At 31.4% G+C, this 10,355-nt stretch overlaps 1 pseudogene; it reads left to right on the top strand.

Annotated features, from left to right (window-relative positions):
• Positions 202-10,355, top strand: part of LOC105172321 — a 33,881-nt pseudogene continuing 23,727 nt past the window's right edge.

Genomic DNA, 10,355 nt, shown 5'->3' with positions numbered 1-10,355 from the left:
AATAACTAATTTTATAAACAATACAAAACCTAGGGGAGGCATAATAAGTTGGGTAGAATGATGGGGTGCCATGTGAAAGTTTGGTGAATTTGTACAATATTTTTATTGTAAGAAATTCCTCCTAATCCGAGTCAAGATTTTGTCTTTTGATGCCTCCTTTCCGTTTCACATGAAATTTTCAAAAAACCTTGAAAATCCAAGATGGCCAAACTCCCCACCGTATGCACCATCATTCTCTATCCAAATTCTCTCTCTATTTTTCCTGCGCACTGGTAACAAGCTCCATTAAATTCACTTCATTTTAGTTAATTCAATACAGAACTACACCTGCATTCTTCTCAATGCCTCTGACGCCTTCTTCACCAAGCCACAACGAGGTGCGTATAGACCTCCTTCTCCATTAGAAAACAAGTTTTGATTTCTTTATTGGTTTGGAAGCACGACGGACATGGTCTACCCATGTATATGGGATTTATTACTCAGCTAATTTACCATATGGTTGGAGCAGATATGCACACTTTAATTTGACTGTTGTTAATAAATTTCATAGCAGCAATTGAATTAGAAAAGGGGGTAAATTACATTTTTGGTCCCATAAGTGGACCTGTTTTCAATTTTAGTCTCATACTCAAGCTAATTCGCACATTTAGTCCCATATGTGGATTTTTTTTTCGATTTCAGGACCAAAGGGGGAATTCCGTTAAAAACTTAACACAAATCCCAATTTTTTAACGGAATCCCCCCTTTGGTCCTGAAATTGAAAAAAAAAATCTACATATGGGAGTAAATGTGCGAATTGGCCTGTGTGTGGGACTAAAATTGGAAACAGATCCACTTATGGGACCAAAAATATAATTTACCCCATTGTCAAAAACCTATCCGTCAAGTGGGTAAATTACATTTTTGATCCCATAAGTGGACCTGTTTTCAGTTTCAGTCCAACACTCAGGCCAATTTGCACATTTAGTCCAATATGTGGACTTTTTTTTTTAATTTTAGGACTAAAGGGGGATTCCGTTAAAAACTTAATGCCAGCCCCAATGTTTTAACGAAATCCCCCCTTTGGTCTTGAAATTAAAAAAACAATCCACAAATGGGACTAAATGTGCGAATTGAACTGAGTGTGGGACAAAAATTAGAAATATATCCACTTATGGGACCGAAAATATAATTTACCCTAGAAAAGGTACCTCAAGTAGAATTGTAATGTCTAAATGCTTCCATTAATTTGGTCAGACGCGAAGTAATTATCAACCTTTGCAACATAGTGATTTTGCTATTCATTATATGGGCTTTAATCTCATCTTTACCCTCATTGATGCGATGCTGAATGTCTAATGATGAGAATTTTCCTTTTATATGTATAGATGAAATTAAGCTTATTTGTTGAGCAAGTACCCTTTATATATACTAAGATTTTGTTTCATTTTTGTGGATCTCATAGTATATGTATAATTCTCTAACACGCATTTGTTCTTCCTTCTTCATGTTTTTCCTTTGGATGCTCATTTCATTTTATCTGCTCATCTACACTTACTTTTATACCATGCAGAAACAAAACACCAACTTAATGCTAGAGAAAGTGATTGGGTTTTCACATCCTTTATGCCACTTAACGACCTTTATGATACAAGCCGAGGTTTTATAGTCAATGACATCTGTGTGATTGAAGCTAAGATTGCTGTCTACAGAGCTACGGTCCAATATTTATATAATTGAAAAAGGAAAACTAGTTATGTTGGACTTAGGAACCAAGGAGCCATCTGTTATATGAACTCACTTCTCCAGATGTTGTTCCAAGGACTATCTGGTTGTATATCATGATTTATTTTCATGTGATGATGGAGAAAATATTGAATGACCAATATACCCTTCATTAAGGGTAAAAACAGGATTTCGCACCACTAAGTCAACTTATTTTTAGTTATGGCAAGAAGAGAGAAATTCGTGAGCATGATTCACGGCCAAGATCGTGGATTTTGGCTCCGAGCGCGATCCTAGCACTGAACTAGCGATGGGCCATTTGATTAAAGACTCAATACCCATGATCACGACACATGGCAGCTCATTATGGTAGGTTCTAGCTATATAAATATATAGAATTCAGACCAAAAGAAGGTAATGTTGATACATTTATGCAACCTAAATATTCTTGATTATATCTTTCGATCTATATTCTACCTTGAGCGTCGGAGCACCTTCATCGGGGACCTTCCCGACTAGCTTGACGTGTTTTCTGATCCGTAGGAATTGAACGAGATCGAGGACGACGTGGTGGGATCGTGATCGCTGATCCTCCTACAAAATTTCCAACTCGATCATCATGTATGGAAGTTTCTTAGGGAGTTGATGATATCTTTGATTCTTATTCAGGTTGTATACCACATGACAAATAGTGTTAATGATGAGTCATTTGACAAGTATACCTATGGCCCTACAAAGCTTATTTTACAAGCTTCAACACAGTGAAAGTAGTGTTGCAACAAAAGATTTTTTTTCCGGTAAATGTGACAATAGATTTGACAAGATCCTTTAGGTGGGATACACATAATGCTTTCCTGCAACATGATGTACATGAACTCAATATAGTCCTATGTGAGAAGCTTGAAGAAAAAATGAAGGTCCACTAGAAATAGAATACTACTGCTATCAATTTGATTAAAAACTTTTGAATTCTTCTGAACTAATTGTTATTCTGTGGTACTTGTAGTTAATCTATTTAGCCCTTAGGCTTTAAATTCATTTTATAAGTTTTTGTGTCCTCTATGCGGTAGATCTTCAGCTTGATGTCAAGGGATGTCATGATGTCTATGCTTCATTTGATAAGTATGTTGCAGTTGAACATCTCGATGGTAATAACAGATATCATGGTCGGCAATATGTTTTGCAGGTGAGTAGGCTAACTTAATTTACTTGTTAGTTTAGTTAAATATATAAAGGTAAGTAATTATAAAGAGCTCTCCTGAAGTTTTACAAAATTAAAATTAACCCCTTGTTATTTGAAAATTTATGAATACTACCTGATTTTAACATTCAACAAATAATTAACATATTTCATTAGACCTCATTAGATTTCAATCAATCTTTTTTTTATGGTGCTTAGATCAAAATACCCTATGGACTATGAAATCTTTTATTTATTTTTAAAATATTGAAACTTTTTTGATAAGCTTGAAGGGCAAGAAGAACATTTAACCTTGTCAACTTATTTTATTATTTATCAAAAAAACAAAGCCAAAAAAAAGTAGATATTTTTCCCGTCTCCATCCAAGGATTACATAATTCATCAAACATCAGGGATACTAGTAATTTTTCAAACAACAATGGTATTTATAATTATGAAAAACCTTAAGAGATCATTCCAATTTTTTGTAAATATAATGATCATTTTAACCTTTTCTCTCACTAGCGTATTGATGTTTGAGTGTCAGTTACATGATTCTTTTGTCAGGAGGACATGCTTGTTTTTCTTTAGAATTTTATTCTTTAGCATATTATTTGCGTCTTGTCAAAGGACCACCTTAAGATTGATGGTTTTCTTGTTTCAGGATGCTAAGCAAGGAGTCTTGTTTACTGACTTCCCACCAGTGCTCCAGCTTAACTTAAAACGGTTTGAATACGAGTTTGTTCGGGATGGTATGGTAAAGGTTAGTAGTTAAACTTCTCTTCCAACTTATGAGATGCATGATTTGCAAGTTTTTGTTATGATACTATACTGGTGAATACAATGTAAAGATTAGAGCAAAAAGTGTACAAATTGGCTAAGTCTTACGTCTTTCTATGTGCAGCTTAAGAAGATTGATTTGATAATAGCTTTGTTCTTGTTCTATAACATATATTACCATCAAGAGTGCACGTTAGACAAGTTTTCTCTTACTACAAGCAAATACAATAAAATATAGCCTTCGATAGTCAAATTTATCGCTTGGGTATGTCCTACCAAGACAAATGACAAACATCCAATAGCCTAAATTGAAATTTTGGTCTTCATGTTAGAGGATGGCACTTTTACTATACCCAAATATGGAAGTGGTAATTTAGTGAAATTAACTATTATTATTGTGCAATTTCAGGACTCTAGCAATCAGAGTCCCCAATTTGGTCGGAATATGCTATGGGGATGTCTTTTTGGATTTTCAAATGTCTCACTAAACAAAATAAATAAAATAAAATAAATTATGTGCCACAAAGGGAGTTCTGGCTATATATTGAAGCTTTGACTAATTGGTGCATTAATAATCATATCCAAGTTGGGTTTCTTGTAATATGAATGATTTTTTATTTGATGTTGATGACATGTACATAAATGACCACTATGAGTTTCCTCTTGAACTTGATCTGGATAGAGATAATGGAAGATACTTGTCACCTTTGGCTAATAGAAGAGTGCGCAACCTCTATACACTTCACAGGTTAGTAAATAGATGTTTCCACCACCCCATTTTAATTTGTTCGGCAAGTAGAAGTTTTAACACCTGCAATATCTGCATGGAAAATCCTTTCTTTATACTTTATTTAGTTTAAAAGCCTTTTTCATCCTGTATCTTTTGCACTATGACGGTTTAGTCATTTAGTTTTTCAGTGTAGCAAATATGTCATGTAAACTTGTAAATTCTTTTAATTATGGTTCTTCAATCACCGGAGTTTGTAAATGTTGCTGGAGAAAAACATATTCCTCATGCATGCTTCTTCTTTTAATTTGGACTTTGACTCCCATTGGTATGGACCAAAATTGTAAAAGAATTGAAAGCGATAGGACCTATTTGCATGTCTAGTAAGATAAAGAACTAAAATGCAAATATTCAAAAAATATAGGACAAATTTTGTTCCAGCGAAAATTGACCATTGGGATTATTTTCTTATTCAAATTGCAACATCTCTAGATTCTCTTATTCTTCACACTTGCAAAACTTTAGGTTACATATTCATTCTGACTATTTTCATTCTTTATAGTGTTTTCGTCCATAGTGGTGGTGTGCACGGCGGACACTGTTATGCTTTCATATGGCCAACTCTATCCAACCAGTGGTATTGAGTTAGTTATGGAATTTAATCCATAAAAAAATGCATATCTATAGTTATAAATGTTTTTTTAGCTTCGTATTGTCTGAGAAGCTTAAACTTAACTAGCTTCATTTGACACACTATGTTTTTATTAGACCAATAACTAATGCTTTTTAGGAAAAAATTGATTTCAGGTCCTACAAGTTATCCTCTTTGTGATTTTGGTACACTATTAATTTTTCTGTGAAATAAATTTAATAGAATTAAGGCTTGTCATGCAAATTGCAAACATTTTGGAGTAATGGAATGCAATATGGTGATTTCCAAAATATTGCCAAGGACTAACTTGTGAGACGTAAGGAAAAATTGCATTTTTGGTCCAATATATTTGGTCCTTTTGCACTTAGTCCCATTGATTACGATTTTCTCACATTGTATCCCATAAGTTGAAAATTTTCTCAATTTTAATCCTTAAGTACATTTTTTGTCCAATAATTAATGGAACCCTCATAAACCCCCTTAAAAACCTTTTAACAGCTCCATTAATTATTGGACGAAACAGTATAATGAGGACTAAAAATGAGAAAATCTTGAACTTATAGGATGTAATGTGAGAGAACCACAACAAATGGGACTATTTGGAAAAAGCCCAAACATATGGGACCAAAAATGCTATTTTCTCGGGACGTAAAAATGCAAATTTTCTGCTTTTAGCAATAGATTACATGTTGATCTCTCGTTGCAAACTACATAAAGAATATCATTCTGAATGGTTTCAGGTATAAATTCGATGATAAACGAGTGACAAAAGAAGACATAATAAAGGCTTTAGACGAGCTTTATGGAGGTGTAGAAGAAGTAAGTTTTTCATTCATTTTTCCTGCTTTTGTTAAAACTTGTTGATACTTTCTTAACTTTTCATTTATGTCTTGACAGCATGTAATGATGACAAATCCAGATAATGCCCCCCTCAAGTTTACGAGGCAGTCTAATGCCTATTTCCTGGTGCACATACGTAAAAGTGATAAGGATAAAATGTTGTGCGACACTGAGGACAGAGGTATTTCTCAACGTCTTAAGGTTTGATAAAAAATCAGCTGAAGTCATTTTTGCTTTATTAAAAGAAACTTAGACGGTGTTTGGCTAAGTTTAGTTCAAACATCTTATGCTTCTAGATCTTATAAGATATTTTAAGATTTTATAGATATTTATTCTTATTTTAAAAATAAGTTCTTAAATTATTTGGATAAATATGATGCTTGAGCTTGTATGACATTAGAGTGTGAGACATAATAAACTTTTGGATTAATTACAATTTATCATCCGTAATATGACCATTTTTACACATTGGCATCTAAACTTTTTTTGTATCAACTTACCATCTTAACTTTATAAAATTTTACACTTTGCCATTTATAACTATTTTCAAACCAAGTTTTTTATCGAAAAAACTTCACATGCAGTGTGCATGTGATGTTTAAGGGTTATGTGATGTGATATTTTTCACATATCCACAACATGCAATGTTCTTCCGGCATAAAATCAATAAAAGGACAATCATATATGGCAAAGTACTAATTTCGCAAAGTTGATATGGTAAGTTGACACAAAAAAAAAATCTATAGCTTAGTGTAAAAATGGGCGTAGTTCGGATAACAAAATATAATTTACCCTAAGCTTTTTATACTGTAATAATAACCAAAAAATTCGTCAAACTCTAAGAATTTAAAATTATACAAATAGATAATTTTGTTTTGGGGGGATGTAAATTATATGAAGGTTAAAAATGAAATACAAACAAAATTATGAGTGTGTTTTTATTTTTTGGACATTATTTGAAGAACTTATAAGATATTTTAAAAACAAGATAGGTGAAGTTAACCTTTTCTTAAAGAGCTTGTAAGATCCAAAACATTTTACTTAGGATCTCATGAGCTCTTCAAAAAAAAATTACTAAATGGTTCTCAAGAGCTTATCGATCATATGCTTATAAGCTTAGCCAAACACCCTGTTAATCTTTTTCTATATGTTTCGCATTAGCAAATTTTTTGTTCGTGTAGGAGAGGTTGAAGAGGGAGCAAAAGAGAAAGAACTAAAGAAGAAAAAAAGAGCAGAAGCTAATATGTACATGATTGTAAAGGTAAATTATATTGACAGTTCTTCTACATGGTAATAGTTTTACTATTTCATTGTCTCCATTTTAAACAGATTTTTAATTAGAGAACGATGGTGATGTCTTTAGGTTGTGATTGATGAAGATTTTGCAAGGCATATTGGAAAGGATATATGTTTTGATTTAGTGGATCATGCCAAATTTAGAAGTTTTTGTGTTCAGAAGCTTAAACCATTTCACACTTTTAAGATATATAAGTATTTTCAATTTATTGAAGTTAGGTTCTCATAATCTTAACAGTTGTTGTGTCCTTTTATAACGATTGAATTTTCTATTACAATTCATGTTGTAGTTTTTATTCCATACATACATACACACCTTAATATAAGATTACGTGATTAATTTCATTTAAGGAAGGATTTTATACACATGCCGTGTATACTTGAAAGTAATAAGGAAATTTAATCTCCCTCTATGTCAGAGAAGAACCAATAACAAAAATCAACCTTATTAGTTCACTAAGCTATCAATTGGAACTTTTTTTATTGTAAAATCTGGTTGTTTATGTATGTAATTGAATTTTTTCCCTCTGCACATGATTAGCCTGTGTCCAATATCTCTTACTCTTATGGAGTACACTTTTGTTCTTCTTGTGAAGCATGTTCTTTTTTAGTAATTTTAACCATTTAACGTTTTAGTTGTTGTATTTATTCTTGTTGTTACTTGTACTATGTCGGGAAAATAGCATGTTTCGTCCCGTAAGTTGGTAATATTAACCATTTAGCATTCTACTATTCCTTGAATATCCAAAATGTAATTAAAGTTGTAGTTCTTTTGACTCTTTTGTCACTTGTACTATGCTGGGAAAATAATATTTCTCGTTTTGTAATTTAGGGTCTTTCTACTTTTTGTCCTATTGATTATGGAATTCTCACCTTTGTCCCTGTAACTTATGAAAAGTAACCCTTTTGGTCTCATTACACCTTTCTGTTAGATATTTTAACGAAAACACGTGGTCATTGGGCCTTTATAGTTTTGGTCCCTTGGTTACATGACTCTCACTTTCTTCCGAAGTTAAAAATACAACACTTTTGTTCCCATGTATTTAACTATCACGTAGTTTTTTTCGTTAATAATCTAATAGAAAGGTGTCATGAGACTAAAAGTGCGAAGTTTTGAAAGCTAGTGACCAAAAGTGATAGTCCTATGACCAATGGGACCAAATGTGGACGGCTTTATTTTATGGGAAGAAAAATGTTATTTTTCCATCCTTGTATTGTGTTCGTATTAGCTAAAATTGAAGATGATTGACAGGAAGAGATCACTAGAGAATTTCTTGCACCAGTGTACTTACAGCTTTTCTGGCTATGGGGAAAGCGCCAAAATAAAACTCATCGTCCTAATCGGCCATTGACACTCCTAGAGGAGTCCTTACACCGTAAACATCTTACGCTTCTTAATTATATTTTTTATCACTTTTGCCACATCATTATGCGGTTTTTCCTGGTTGTGTTCACATTAGATTTTCTACTCCTGTTGCATCTTCTATTTAGTTTCAAATATATATTTTGACGTGTAGAAAATATTTTTCTTAGATAAAATTAATAACATAATCTTTATACACGTGATATGTATATGTGTAACAAAATAGAAGATGCAACAAGAATTATAATAGAAAATGTAGTTTGAGTCGTGTTGGGTAATATACAGCATTGGCTTCTTGTTTTCTATTTTCTTTTGGGTAATTCTAAGGGGTATGAGTTCGACAAAATTTTAAGATTCAAGCTCAAGTTCGGGCTCGACATAACTTGAAAAGGAAAAACTAAGTTCGAACTGAAGGTTATTTATTAAGAAAATTTAAAATTTTGATTGGGAAGATAACTTTAAAACATTAATGTATTTAAGAATATTTATTAAACATATTACACAAACAAAAGAAAGGTTTACTTTATGTTTAATCGTAAAAATATTTTTATATATACATTTTTTTTAATTAAAACTAGTTAATAAATTATGAAAGTATAATGGCAATTAATATGAAATTGAATGTATAATAACATTTAAATATTTTTACTAATCAATTATTACAAAATATAAAATTTTAAAAACTTCTTACTTATGCTAATTATACAAAATAGATTAGTTTAGTTAGCAAAGATGTGTAAAGATACAAATTACATTATGTAAATATTTATACATAACTTGCTAACTTACATATTTTATTAATAAAGCATAAAACATATAAAAATATTCAGTATTTCTTGGAATTTTTCAATACTATAGAGAAGATTATCCTACAAATGTTTTTTGTTCTGAATTAATTATATAACAAAATTGTTTAATAATATATATATATATATGTAACTGAAAAGATAATTTTCTAAAAATAAAACCAAACTGATTATGAAATAATTAAGATACTGCTATAGCAATTTAAATTATTATTTTTTTAACTATGAAAAATAAAATAGAAGAACAAGTAGTATTATATCTCAATGTATACAACAACATAAAAAATACTAAACCATTTATTAATCATAACTTTAGTAAATATATAAGTTAAGTTATCAGATTATTTTATAGAATTCAAAAAATAAGATATTCATTGAACACAATTGTAATATATTTTACATTATAGTATTAAATATGTATTTATTTAGGGATAATTAGACCTTTTCTTTACGTTTGGTAAAATTATATATAGACTATATGATTTGAAAAATTACATCTATTACTTCTGATTTTATTTTGATCTAACAAATAGTTCTCCCCGTTAGTCATAATTCACCAAATGTGCTGATATTAGCAAAACAAAATTGAATGAAAATCCATATTTACCTTTGATTGAGTTATTACTGATTTATTTTAGGTCAAATAGTTTTTTTTTTCTATTTATACTTGTTGAATAAGAATCAAGAATTGATCTCAGTTTGAAGAAAAACTAATAACAGAGAAGTGGTTGTGCAGCAATTTACAGAAAGAAAATTTCTGTGTATCTTCTCCAATGAGGACGGATGAAGGGTCCTTATATACAAGAGAAGCCTAACTAACAATAACGACCACTGAGTTGTTAATTCGCTTAACGAATACATAAAGTTGCTACTTTATAAAACACGACTTTGTGAACAGAGGGAAATAAAGCTAAGTCCTGAAACTACTATTCTCCTTCTTCCTCTGCTTGTGACGTCTGTTCCTGTGGGATGTCTGAATGGGTTTCATCACCCCCCCCCCCCCCAAG

This window comes from Sesamum indicum, linkage group LG10 (genome assembly GCF_000512975.1).
Source record: "Sesamum indicum cultivar Zhongzhi No. 13 linkage group LG10, S_indicum_v1.0, whole genome shotgun sequence".
Classification (NCBI taxonomy): Eukaryota; Viridiplantae; Streptophyta; class Magnoliopsida; order Lamiales; family Pedaliaceae; genus Sesamum; species Sesamum indicum.
Note: the sequence above shows the minus strand (reverse complement) of the source record. Positions and strands in the feature narration are given on the sequence as shown.